General features: G+C 45.0%; 1 protein-coding gene, 1 non-coding gene and 1 pseudogene across 3 annotated transcripts in view; all 3 read right to left on the minus strand.

Moving 5' to 3' along the window:
• npas3 (neuronal PAS domain protein 3) overlaps positions 1-14490 on the minus strand; it is a 1500089-nt gene that overhangs the window by 1382696 nt on the left and 102903 nt on the right. The gene's annotated exons all lie outside the window — the stretch shown is intronic.
• LOC144693588 (U6 spliceosomal RNA) lies at positions 3672-3777 on the minus strand. Its single transcript, XR_013579571.1, has one exon. It is a non-coding gene; the product is annotated as a U6 spliceosomal RNA (small nuclear RNA).
• Positions 4033-4411, minus strand: LOC144693490 (large ribosomal subunit protein eL31 pseudogene; annotated as a pseudogene).

Below are 14490 nucleotides of genomic sequence, written 5' to 3' on the forward strand. Positions count from 1 at the left end.
AGCTGGGTGGGAGGGTGAGCTGTGAGGAGGATGCAGAGATGCTTCAGTGTGATTTGGACAAGCTGAGTGAGTGGGCAAATGCATGGCAGATGCAGTACAATGTGGATAAATGTGAGGTTATCCACTTTCGTAGTAAAAACAGGAAGGCATATTATTATCTGAATGGCTATAAATTGAGAGAGGGGAATGTGTAACGAGATCTGGGTGTCCTCACAAAACAGTCGCTGAAGGTAAGCATGCAGGTGCAGCAGGCGGTAAAGAAGGCAAATGGTATGTTGGCCTTCATAGCCAGAGGATTCGAGTACAGGGCCTTGATGAGACCACACCTGGAATCCTTTTGGTCTCCTTATCTGAGGAAGGATGTACTTGCTATAGAGGGAGTACAGCGAAGGTTTACCAGACTGATTCCTGGGGTGGCGGGACTGACACATGAGGAGAGATTGAGTCGGTTAGGATTATATTCGCTGGAGTTCAGAAGAACGAGGGAGGGTCTCATTGAAACCTATAAATTTCTAACAGGACTAGGCAGGGTAGATGCAGGAAGGATGTTCCCGATGGTGGGGGAGTCCAGAACCAGGGATCACAGTCTGAGGATACAGGGTAGACCATTTATGACTGAGATGAGGAGAAATTTCTTCACCCAGAGAGTGGTGAGCCTGTGGAATTCGCTACCACAGAAAGTAGTTGAGGCCAAAACATTGTATGTTTTCAAGAAGGAGTTATATGTAGCTCTTGGGGCGAAAGGGATCAAAGGATATGGGGAGAATGCGGGAGCAGGCTATTGAGTTGGATGATCAGCCATGATCATAATGAATGGCGGAGCAGGCTCGAATGGCCTACTCCTGCTCCAATTTTTTATGTTTCCATGTTTCTAGTTGCAGTAACTGGAGTTCGCCTGTTGTACTGGTACCGAAACCGATGGAACACAAAGACTGTGGGTGGACTATCGAAAAGTAAATGCGGTGACAAAAGCGGATTCATATCCCATACCACGGTTGGAGGGTTGCATTGAGAAAGTGAGACAATCCAAATTTAGCACAAAGATTAACTTGCTAAATGGATATTGGCAGGTACCATTGTCGAAGAGGGCAAAGGAGACATCAGCTTTTGTAACGCCAAGTGGACTATACCAGTTTAAAGTCATGCCATTTGGTATGAAGAACGCACCTGCGACATTTCAAAGGTTGACAAAGTAATTGCAAGTCTAAGTAATTATGCGGTTTATATTGATGATCTAATTGTTTTCAGTCAGGTGTGGGAGGAGCATTTACAGCATCTAGAAGAATTATTTACTTGACTACAAGAAGCTAATTTGGTGATGAACTTGGCTAAAAGTGAATTTGCAAAGGCAAGTTACGTATCTAGGCCACACCATTGGACATGGTAAGGTAGCTCCGAGAGATGTGAAAGTCAAGGCTATCGTGGATTTCCCAGTGTCTACAACAAAAGAAGCTTTGATAATTCTGGGCATGAATTTTGTGCCAAATGTTAGCCAAATGGTTGCTCCATTGACAGAACTATTAAAAAAGAACAAGAAGTTTCAATGGACACTGGAGTGTCAGAAGTCATTCAATAGTTTGAAAACTTTATCAACTACGACACCAGTATTGGCAGTACCCTATTATGCCAAGCAGTACAAGTTGGCCATTCACGCAAGCGACATAGGCATTGGGGCTGTACTGTTACAAGAAGATGACACTGGAATTGAAAGACCGATAGGGTACTTTTCACGAAAACTGAACATACAACAGAGTAGATATTCAACGATCGAAAGAGAGACTTTGAGTTTGGTGTTAGCATTGCAGCATTTTGGAATTTATGTTGTGAACAATTCATCAGAAATAATTGTTTATACAGACCATAACCCTTTGAAGTTTTTGGACAAATTTTGTGACAAAAGTGCAAGGCTTTTCAGATGGAGTCTATTGTTACAACCATTTAAACTACATATTATACATATTACTGGAAGTGAAAATCTGTTCACAGATGCATTATCAAGAGTTTGAAACTTAAAGGAAATTGGGGCATTTAAAAAAAAAACCTGGACACTGAACTGGAGTGATTTATGTTGACACCAAGGACTTGTGTATATATATATATATATATATTTATGTTAATGCATGCATCTGGTAATGTAAATAGTGTAATAAGTATAGGAGATGGTGTGAGATGGGTTATTAAAATGAAGCCATCATTTAGAATTATGATGGCTCATTTTTTGATAAGGAGGGAGATGTCATGAAGCTATTAAAGTATAAAATATTTTGGAAAATATTTCTCTTTTAAAACCGAGGGTATGTCTTAATTGGATTAAAACCAGCTAATCTGGGTGCTTTGATATGTACTAGTTTTGATATGTAAGAAAGATAGCGTGCATTTGCATTTTTTGAACATGGCATTCAAGAAGTGGGGTGAAAGCTGACACCTTTCTAGCAGCTACCAAACAATATGTTTATATTACTAATAAAATTGGAATTATGAAAGGCGTTTCATCGTTAAAAGATAAATTTCAAAGAGACTGGTGAGACAGTGAGAATTTGAATTCAATCAGTTGTGGGAGGTATAACTTCAATAGTTTTCGGGTGTGCAGGCAGAAGCAATGTAAGATCAAAAGGAAGCTGCAAGCCTCCAACTGTCTCCACAGTGAAAAGAACCTCATTCTGAATTCGTAAGGTGAAAATGCTTTGCCTGGTGTTTGGTTAAGTCTATGTTACTGTTGCCTTAATGGAGATTAGTTTGTGAATTTGTTAAAAGTTATGATAGTAGTAATTTGTAGCCATGTGTACATATATTTTAACCTGTGTAAATTAATAAAATGTTTCATTTAGTTTAATGTAAAGCCTCGAGAACGAATGGTCTGATTCCTGAGTTTAGAGTCGCATCACAAGCATAACACTTAAAATTATTGGTTATGACAGCTGTTTATAGTTTCCCTCTGGGATTTTTTAAATAACTCCGCTTTACCAACTGCATCAGTCATAACATGGTTCACTAGTGTGGTTGGGAAGATTTTGAATTAAATTGGCAGGGGCATAGACACCAGCATATAGAAATATAAAAGAGGAATAAGATGCATAGCGTTGGAATATTAGGCAATGCTGGGGAAGTTCCAAATTAGATAGGACTAAATTAGACTGCCCCCCCAGTAGAAAAGTCAGTCTTCAGCCTGCCAACGTTAAAAAGGGCTGCTCCACAACTTGCTGGGGATGGCTTTAATAAGTTGAGAGTGGGACTTCCATCCCTCAAGGAAAGGAAGTCCTACCCTCAAGATCTGCCAGCCAATTTGATTGGCCAGCAGCTGTGAAGTCCTAGCAGCGCCAGAATGCAGTAGTGCCGGTTATTGGAGCTACAATGAGTCTGAGAAGACAACATGCCGACTGGACTTAGGTAAGTCCAGGGTTTTTGGTCAGGGAGGGATGGGACCCTTGTTTGGGTAGTTCTGGTCTCAAGAAGAGTTTTAGTTTAGAACAATCTAATTATGGGGTGGGGGGGGGGTGCTGTTTTGGGGCTGTGATGGGAGGGGGACAAAGGACCTTGGGTGGTGGCGGCAAATAGGGGTGCCCTCAATAGCTACAATGGGTGTAGCCCACCCCCCCAACTTCCCACCTTTTTGCTCAAATTGCAAAAGTAGCGGGCTGGCCTCCTTCGCTCCACCTTCCCAAGGCTCACATATTATTTTGGAACGCTTCACGAATTTGCCTGTCATCCTTGAGCAGGGGCATTCTAATCTTCTCTGTATCGTTCCAATTTTAGTATATGTGCTACCTAAGCGAGCACGCTCACATATTTTTTTTTTCTCTCTTAATTATCCCTTTATTAAATCAAAACTTTCTTTTAACATGTCTGTTACAATTTTTTATAATGTCTGACTTGTTCTGGCCCCTTTTTGGTCAAGTTTATTGGCTCTCAGAAGAGCGCTCACATATTTTTTTTTTACTTTGTGCATTGCTTTATTTCAGTTTTGGAATCCGTAGAGTTTTCAAAAAAAAACTAGAAGCTATTCGCAGTTCATTTTTAACAGAACATTTACAATTTAGTTTTCATCAACGTTAACTGTCTGCAGACCTTTGTAGGATGTGACAGGAACATAAGTTACCAATGTGTAGAGTTTATTAGGAGAGTCCTCATCCTCATTGCGTTTTCTGGATGAATGCACACGAATGCGATATGGAACATTCCTTACACCTTTAGCCCAAACAGCCTTGTTCAAACGAGTATCAATGCGGACATCTGGAGTACCCATCTCCTTCACGGCAAATTTACGGATCTCTTTAATGGCATGAGGAGCGCGTCTCTTAAAACCCACGCCATGGATACGCTTGTGCATATTTATTGTATATTCCCTGGTAACCACCTCGTTGATGGCAGAACGGCCCTTCTTTTTCTCTCAACCTTTCTTAGCAGGAGCCATCTTGCCGGGTAAATGTCGGAAAGGCTCATTTTTTTTTTGCGTGGTAGAAGCAAAATGAGGCTCTTAACGAGCTAGTCATTGGCCAAGTAAAGGCCTCAATAGGCTTAAGAACGGGAAGGTTGGTTGACACCTTACCTGCTCTGCCATAATCTGGAGGACAGCTCAGGGATGGGTGGGAAGACAGTAGGCTTGGGATCTGTTTCATTTTATGTGCCCCTACCTGCAAATATGACAGCAGGGAGGCATAGAACTCCCCTCCATGATGTTGTGGCTATAATAGAGACCTGGGTACTAAATATTCCTGGATACAAGGTGTTCAGGAAAGATAAGAAAGGAAAGGGGGAGGGTTGGCAGGATTGATCAAGGATAACATTGCAGTGCTAGAGAGAGAGGATGTCTTAGGTGGGTCAAAGACAGAATCTATTTGGCTACAGCTAAGGAACAAAAAATGATGTAATTATATTGTTCAGTGTAGTCTCTAATCCACCAACCAGTGGGAAAGATGTAGAGGAACAAATTTGCAAGGAAATAACAGAGAGATGCAAGAATGATCGAGCAGTTATAAAAGGGGACTGTATTTATCTGAGTATAGACTGGGATAGTAGTAGTGCAAAGGGCAGAGAGACTAGGCTCAGTAAAATGGTAACAAAAAAGATTAACTCAGAAAGGCTACACAGTGCTTTAGCATAGTAAGGATACACTGATGTGGGAAATATTTCTCGGTTTTAAGCAAGAATTACATAGAATGCTCTGATTAAACACTTGAAGGGCGAGCCTGGAAATCTGGAATTAACTGAGCCTCTGAATGGACAAACAACTGAATTGTTCCAGATATATGGGGAGAATTTTTTCCCTGTTGGGCGAGCAGGTTTGGGAGCAGGCACAGGTGGACGCGGAGCCAATCGTCGCCTGCGATCCGCTGCGTGCCATCATTGTGTGTGGACGGGTCAATTAAGGCCTGCCCAGCGTGATGCGCACCCAGAAGCGCTGAGTGCTACCTGTGCGGGCAGGGGGAGGAGGGAGAGTTGGGACCTGCGCTCTTTCACGCATGCGCATACGTGCAAAAGAGCGCAGAAGTCTCCCTGAGGCACAGAGCTGCATCAGGGAGACTAATTTAATAATAAAACATTGCAAAAAAGAAAAAATAAATTACTCAGGCATGTCCCCTCATGTGACAGTGTCGCATGAGCTGGGACATGTTTATGTATTTTAATAAAAACTTTTATTTAATTTATAAGCCCTTCATGAAACCTCATCCCGCCCATGGATGAGGTTTCATGAGAAATGCAAAGGCCACCTGGGCTCTTCACCTGCTTGCCAACCTTAAGGTTGGACGGGCAGCCCTGACAATCGCTTTAATGAGGTAATTAATGGCCTTAACAGGCCTTTGACAGTTCGGCGGGCGTGCAGCCAACTCCAGTGCACGCCTGCCAAACTGAAGATCGGAATGACGCACGATGACGTCGGGGCACACGCCCGACGTCACCACGCGCCATTGTATGCGTCGGCATGTGGAGCCCATCCCCGCACGCTGAACGGAAGATTTAGGCCACAGTTTTTCCAGCAAAAGAGAGGTAATCATTTGAAATGCTCTCAACTTTCAATTTTAATTGCATAGTAATTAGTAATTACATAGTGGTTAGCACAACGATCACAACAAAGAATTTTCGGAAAGCAAAATAAACATAAAAGTATACTATTAATGTTGGCTTTGGTAAGATAGGAAATAAAATTGTAGCACATTTAATGTTAAAAATTTAACTGCAATGTAAATTGCAAGCCATATGACAAGTCATAAAATGGAAAAACTTAAACTTCTTTTGCCGAAAGGCATAAATTGCAGATTTTGATAACCAATGAAATTAACAGCGGAATGTAAACTAACAACCAGAAATAATAATAATATGTGAGGAATGTATGAAGCCTGCATTTCCAAATTTGACAGTTCATTAATAAATACCATAACTGTATATTAAGATTTAGAATTCTAGAACATGGACAAATCCAGGCATAGTTTCTCATTGCAAACTCTGTACTGAAATGGTGCCTTCCCTGATGAAGACAATTTTCACTAGGTGGTATGTCAATTTTGGTATGGATGGCAAGCAACCCTAACGTACCAAATCCTGTTCCCACAGTTAACACTATTTTGGCTAGTTTGACTGGCAACTGGAAACTATTTTAAACAAAAAAAACATTTGTCACCTTTTAAATTACTCCTTCAAAAACAATTATTGTGTTACACCTCAGTAATTCTACACATAGCCCAAGAAATTACAGTCAAGACAGTCAAGGAATTTAAGTTTCACATGCACGCAGTTGACCATTTCCAATTAATAAATGCGTTCAACACAGTCTTTCAGTTAAACCGTATGCTACTAATTAGGGACAATATCAATTGGAGATACTTCAAATGAAACGTAACCCTGTCTTATAAGTCAAACCAAAGTTGATTTAAATGATTTTGATCAGGCAAAGCAGACATTTTTTTTAATATGAAAAGGACTAAAACAGAAAACAATAACAGGTTTAGTTTAAAGCTGCATTGCTGCTAACACATTAGTGATTAAGTGAACTTGTTCTTGAAGAGGGGAAACTTGATGCAGTAAGCACAAGATCTTTACACAAGATATTTTAAGAAAACATTTTTTATAAGGAATTGGACAAGTGTACCTACTCTGCTATCTGCAAAGCTTCCTAATTTCATATTGGTATCTGTACGAGAATAGATTAATGCAATGAATTGTCTATCTATAAATCAGAAAACACAACAGATATTTAATCTTCTTAATTAGCTCTTACATATTATTTTGCTTTCCTACAATTTAAGCAGTCTCTTAATTTAATTAGTGCCTCTACAAGTTTGTGCACTGAGGGGAACTAAGGATGTAATTATAGTTCTATTTGTAAATCACTATGAAGCATTGTCGCTTCACAGCAATGCAAAAGTGACAATGCGACTCCAGAAGTAGTCCCCGGCGTGACTCTGGAGCATAGTAGGAGGAGACCCAATTTGTTGTGATGTGATATATACCCCAATGTAGTCTAAGTCCAGCTTTAATCCATTGAACCACCTGGATGGTCTATAAACATAAGGATTTTTAAAAAAATGTTTTGAGAACCTGCGCTCTGAATATATTCAAGTTTTAATGGCCTGGAGTGAAGCCCTTTACATTTGTTTAAGTATCAAGAATTCTCTCAGGGTGTCAGAAGCATGATTTGCAGAAAAAGGCAGTCCAAATTTCAGGAGCATTTTGATAGGTACAAACTCCTTGCTACAGCTGTTGGCGTTATAGTGGTGGCTATTGAATAATCACAACCTAAGTGATCCTCAGTGTTCGAATGTAAACCTTTCGTTTCTGGGATCTGCATGCAAATACAGCCAGACTAATGTGTTCAGTGCTGCCTCTCTTACAGATGAAAGCGTCTGACACAAAATGTGTTTGGGCCGTTATAACACGTCCAAGTAAGGCAAAACAGTGCCATAAAACTACAGTACCTTTAATTCAGAAACTGAATGTCACCCAGAGGAAAGATGAAGAGGAAAATGAAAATACCACTGGTACAAAAGAGGCTCTTTGACATTTGGTCATGGAACATTATTGGGAGAGTATATACAAATTTTTACTTGACACTTAATGCATGATATACCTGACTTGAGTGCTTAGCTCTGTCACAAAAGTCAAGAAGTGTTCCATTCCTAAGTGCCATTATCAAACATCTGGATTACTGTGAAGTTGATCCACTTATAAAAAAAATTGTGACAGAAAAACATTTATACATTTTCAAAGCATGTTCAAAAGATTACTATACTGATGTGGATTCTATTTTATACAGGGCAGGGCAGAAAACAGATGCAACTTGCCCCAATCACAGTAGCCTTAAGATGTGCGTTCACATATTAAACAATTTTCAACAATAAAAAATATTAACAGATCCCAACTGAGTCACTTTGGGATATATACATTGTATAGATTTACATTTAAAAAAACACAGCTGTGGTAACTTCAGAAAAACAAAGTACAAAAAATTCAGATTTCTGTAAGAGTCCCAACCAGAAAATGTTGACATCAATTGCATTGAATGACACTGAACTGGCATTACTGTTGCTCATTTGTGATCATCTGCAGTCAAAAGTAATCATTTAGGCATCATGTGACATCATCTATGCTCAAAAGTGATCACTTGACTATCATTTGTGCTCAAAGTGATCATTTAGCCATTATTTGACAGAGTAGCCATCAAGTAACATTATTACTCATCAATCGACATCAATGTTCTCAGGCAACATCATTTGCATTCATTGAGCATAATTTAACTACCTTCAAACACTCAGACACATTTGAAAGAGAGAGACAAAGGGAGAAAGAGTGTGTGTGTGTGTGAGAGAGAGAGTAAGTGTGTTTGTGTTGTCCGTGTTGTGCGTGTGCGTGTGCTTGTGTGTGAGCATGCTTGCGTGTGTGAGCACGCTTGTGTGTGTGAGCGAGAGAGGATGTGTGAGAGTGTGTGTGTGTGAGAGTGTGTGTGTGAGAATGAGTGTGAGGGTGAGTGAGTGTGAGGGTGTGACTGTGTGAGAGAGAGAGTGAGAGTGTGTGTGTGTGTGTGTGTGTGTGTGAGTGAGAGAGAGAGTGTGAGAGAGAAAGAGTAAGAGTGTGTGTGTGTGGGAGAGAGAGTGTGAGAATGTGTGCGCGCACACGCTTGTGTGTGAGCGAGGGAGTGTGTGTGTGCGCGTGTGTGAGTGAGTGAGTGTGTGTGAGAGAGAGTGTGTGTGGGTGTATGTGTGTGAGAGTGAGTGAGTGTGTGTGTGTGTGAACGAGGGAGTGTGTGTGTGCATATGTGTGCAAGTGTGTGTGCGTGTGTGTGAGAGAGTGAGAGAGTAAGAGAGAGAAAGAGTAAGTGTGTGTGGGCGAGTGAGAGAATATGCGCGCGCGCACGCTTGTGTGTGAGCGAGGGAGTGTGTGTGTGCGCGTGTGTGTCAGTGAGTGAGTGAGTGTGTGTGAGAGAGAGTGTGTGTGGGTGTATGTGTGTGAGAGTGAGTGAGTATGTGTGCGTGAGAGTATGTGTGGGAGAGTGAGTGAGTGTGTGTGTGTGCGCGTGTGTGTGTGAACGAGGGAGTGTGTGTGCGCATGTGTGTGCAAGTGTGTGTGCGTGTATGTGAGAGAGAATGAAAGAGTGCGAGCGAGTGAGACTTAGAGAGAGTGTGTGAAAATGTGTGCGCGCGCATGTGTATGTGTATGTGAGCAAGGCAGATTGTGTAAGGGTGTATGTGTGTGAGACTGTGTTTGACTGTGTGCGCATGCGCGTGAGACAGAGAAACTGCGTGCGTGAGAGAGGCTGCGCGCGCATGTGTGTAAGGAAGAGACTGTGTGCATGTCTGTGTGCACGTGTGAGAGACTATGCGCACACATGTATGTGAGAGAAAGAGTGTGTGTGTGTGTGTGTGAGAGAGAGATAGACTGTGCGCACATGTGTGCGTGTGTGTATCAGTGACGGAGGGAGGCTGTGTGTGAAAGAGAACAAGACTGTGGGCTGGGTTTTCAGCTTGACGTGTGGCTGCGCACTCAACACGCACGAACGTGAAATACTGCGCGATGACATCGGGCGAGCATTCCGATGTCATCACACACTCGCGCAATATTTTGGTCGACAGGTGCACGCAGGAGTCGGCAGCATGCCCGCCAGCAATTAAGAGGGCTATTAAGCCCATTAATAAATTAATTAAAGTGAATTTTCCCCCGCCCATCCAACCTCACGGTTGGAGGGTGGGCGAAAAATCCAAGCGCCTTTGGAAATTTGAGGAAGCCTCATCCACAGATGGGATGAGGTTTCCAATGTTAATTAAAAATAAACTAAAAATTTAAAATCTTTTTAACATGTCCCTGCTCATGTGACAGAGTGGACATGCTTACCTTACATTTAATATATTTATTTTTAATGTTAGAAATCTTCTGCTCCCTGAGGCAGCTCTCTGCCTTCAGGGAGCTTTCACTGAGCGCACCTGCACGCATGCGCTGACTTCCATGTTTGCCCTCCTCCCCCTCTGACCCAGACAGCGCTGAGAGTTTCAGCGCGTGAGTCACACTGGCTGTCCGTTAATTGGCCAGCCAGCATGAAATCGCGGATGGGGCCCGATTGCAGGCAGCGGTCGGTTTTGCAGCTGCTCCTAGGCCTGCCCACTGCGCCTAACCGACGAGATAAGAATCCTGCCACGTGTGTGTGCGTGTGCATGTGAGAGAGTGTGAGAGAGACACCGAGAGTGTGTGTGTGTGTGTGTGTGTGTGTGTGTGTGTGTGTGTGAGAGAGAGAGAGAGAGAGAGAGAGAGAGAGAGAGAGAGAGAAAGGCAGACAGACACAGGGCAGAATTTTGCACTTAGCATGTGGGCACAAGCCCTTCACGCTCATGTGTAAAGTAGCATGTGATGACACCAGGCGTGCATCCCGTCAGCACACACGCGCGGGATATTTCGATTGGGGATGCACGTACGGGTGCCAGAGCCTCCCCCGCCATTAATTAAGAGGCCAGTTAAGGCCATTAAAAAGTCAACTGATGGCGATTTTTCATTGCCCATGTGATTTTGCGCTAATTGCACGGGCAAAACGGGCAGGCAGCCAGCTGACAATTTCAAAAACCTCATCCACGGGTGGGATAAAAAGGGTCAGCAGCATTGCCAGTGTGAGTAGTGAGGAGTTTGGCAGATAGTTTGCTGCTGCTGACTTATTGGTATATGGCAGCTTCATCTTTTTCAGGGCTATATTGTCAGCATTTCCAGGCCTCATTTCAGGACTCCTTGGTGTCTCCAAGGACCCCAGAGAATTCAGAGTGTGGACCCCTCCAGGTATCCAACAGCCTACTGTTACCCTGGTAATGGGGATTGTGGTCTCCGCTGGTGGCACCTCCTCTGAGGAGGAAGAGAGGTACAGAAGGGAGAGGAGGCTAGGTGTCCCTATGCAGCTTCCAGGGGAGAGACCTGTGGGAGGTGCAGGCACAGCTGACAGTCCAAGGCGTTAGGGGCCACAGAAGATGCCACTATCCTGCTGCCAGAGTTTACAGGCGGCAATGCAACTCGGACATATCAAGGTAGCTGCAATGCCGAAGGAGGCTCCAATTCTCAAGGGACACAGCGACCTCCATTTGGCAGATGATTGGGCCTGAGGTCACTCTGGCTGTGAGGGTAGACACCCCATGCCAGTAGCTCTGAAGGTCACAGTAGCCCTCAACTTCTATGCATCCAGCTCTTTCCAGGGGTCAGTAGGGGATCTGTGTGGAGTCTCCCAATCAGCTGTCTGCAGTTGCGTCAAGGTGGTGACAGAAGCTCTGTTCAGGTGGGTATTGACTTTCATTCATTTACATACGGAACCCAGCCAGGCTAAGCGAGCCATAGGCTTTGCAGCAGTTGCTGGGTTCCCCGCATCCAGGGTGCAATCGACTGCACACATGTGGCCATCAAGGCACCAGCGGGTCAGCCGAGTGCCTTCATTAACAGGAAGGGATTCTACTCCATGAACGTGCAGATAGTGTGTGACCAGAGGATGCATATTCTGCAAGTCTGTGCAAGGTACCCTGGCAGCTCCAGTGACGCATACATCCTGAGCCACTCCCGGATGCTGCGGCTCTTCAGTGCTCCAGCCCGACTGAACGGATAGCTGCTGTGTGACAAGGGCTATCCCTTGAAAAGGTGGCTTATGACGCCTCTCCACCAGCCGAGAAAAGAGGCAGAGCACTGGTATAACAGGAGTCATGACTCCACAAGGGCGGTGATAGAGAGGACCATAGATCTTCTGAAGATTCGCTTCCGATGCCTTGAAAGCTCAGGGGAGCACTACAATACCCCCCACAGCAGGTGTCACTGGTCATAGTCGCATGCTGTTCTCTCCACAATTCAGCATTGGCAAGGGGGCCCCACTGGAGGGAGAGGATGTTAAAGCAGTTGCACAGGCCACAAATGATGAATCCAGTAGTGAGTTAGAGGAGGAGCACGGTGAGGAGAATGCTGAGGGCATAAAGGCAAATTTGTAACCTCCAGGAAGGCAGGGACGCCAGGGACGCCTTGATCCAACGCTCCTTCAGCTAGGCTGCCAAATAAGCGCTACCACCTCATGCCAGGGCTGCCGCATGCATCTTGGATCTCGGATGTCTGAAATGACCCCTTCCTTTGACCCCCAAAGTCCACTCAGTGCCTGTGCAATAAGGTTTCATGCCACCCACGTCCAGCATTACATACTGGCATACGCTGCACCACATTAAATAAAAAGGTGAAGCATACTCGGGCCATTACGACAAAAGAAAACTTACCTCATGTCGACAGTCAAAACAAATTAACAGAACCTTCTCTGGTCTTCAAGCCCAGACCAGTTAAAATAAACAAAACATTGCACAACAGAAGATCACCCTTGACCAGTCCCTCTTGTGCTCATGGTGCCTCAAACTTATGTTTGCAAGTGCTACGTCTTGGTGCTCCCCTCTCACTGGCACCGACATTGGAGACAGCCTGCTGACTCTGCTGTCTTGTTGGTCTTGATGACCTTGGCGGTCCTCTGGCCAGTGGAGGCTGTGCTGGCCCCGCCTGGGAGGGAGCAGCCAGTTCCACGGCTGGCATCTCCCCACTCGCTGCAGCTTCATCAGATGCCACTGTCACTGACAGAGGGGCAGAGGAGCTGCTGCCGTCATTCAGAGCGCCCCGAGAGGAGTCCGCAGAGATGACAGGCAACTCGTGCAGCAATGTGAGGTCGCTCTGGATCTCCCTGCTCACCATTGATGGACGGGCACCTAGCTGGGATACTGGTGCTTCATCCATCTCCCACACGAACACCGACCACCTGAGGTCAGTGCCTGTGCGCAGGCTTGCAGGTCTGAGCGCAATCCCAGGAACCCCTGATTCTGTTCTTGGAACAGCCAATCCATGAGAGTCTCCACTCTCTCAATGGGGGAGGTAGTGTGCTCGATGATCAGGGTCAACGCAGTGTATATGCTCTGCATGGACTCCTCCATAAGGGAGATCATGGCATGCATACCCTCATGGATCTCCGCCAGATCCTCCCACACATCTCGCTGGACATCCAGCATCTACCACCTAATGGACGACTCCAGAGGCTCATCATCTGCCTTCGACTGAGCATTGTCCTGGTTTCCAGCAGTCCTTCGACTGCCTACGCCCTGGGCACTCTCTGCCTCAGTCTGCACCTCAAGCAAGTGCGAAGTGCCTTCACCGCTGTTCACCGACATTCCAGCCAAAGATCTAATGCCCACGGTGCTGTATCTGCACTGGTGCCTGGTTCAAAGAGCGAGTGTGACACAGGTGCACATGGAGCCTGGCAGTCCTCCAGCATCAGGGGTAGGTCTTCAGGATCTTGCGATTGGATGCGTGGTGGCAAACCTAAGGGAGAACAATGATATATCATTAGTTTAAGTCATCACACTGTAACTGTGCATGCCAGGCACCCTAGTGAAACCATGGAGATCTGCATCATGGTGCTATTGTCTTTCAATGATCAATGGGGAATCCAGTTTTGAGGCTCCCATTAATGATGAGACTACACAAGAATGTTTGCACCATCCGAAACTCTCACCTCTGTACACTGCGCTCTTACCTTTGACTGATACCCCAGCCACTCCGTGGCCGGTTGACCGAGGTGCATGGTGCCTCTCCAGCTCCACGACGTCCTGCTCACATCTGGTTAGGATTCGGAGGTTAGCGGTCCAATGGCCCGCGACCTTTCAATGTTGTTATGGGTCGTCTTCTCCTGAAAGGACAGAGGACCATTGATTAGTCCACTCTCTACCTGCAATGCCACTGCAGCCTGGCCAACCCCACCTGAGGAACACCTTGTAGTGCACATCCGAGTCGTGGCCCTCAAGCAGCAAGGCACTCAGTCCAAGCAGCCAGGGCTCACTCCCTTGACAGTTGGCACGCAGTCTCTAACACTCCTGAGCTCCACAGTGGGGACAGCCACTTAACACGTCCAACACAGTAGCAGGTTGCTAAACCTCTTGCGGCACGGGATCCAGTTGCACCGCACAACATCACGGCTGTTTATCAGCACTGCCACCTCCTTCCAAGCTCTTTTTGTAAGGTTCTGTA

The sequence above is a fragment of the Cetorhinus maximus genome, chromosome 18 (genome assembly GCF_964194155.1).
Source record: "Cetorhinus maximus chromosome 18, sCetMax3.hap1.1, whole genome shotgun sequence".
Lineage (NCBI taxonomy): Eukaryota > Metazoa > Chordata > Chondrichthyes > Lamniformes > Cetorhinidae > Cetorhinus > Cetorhinus maximus.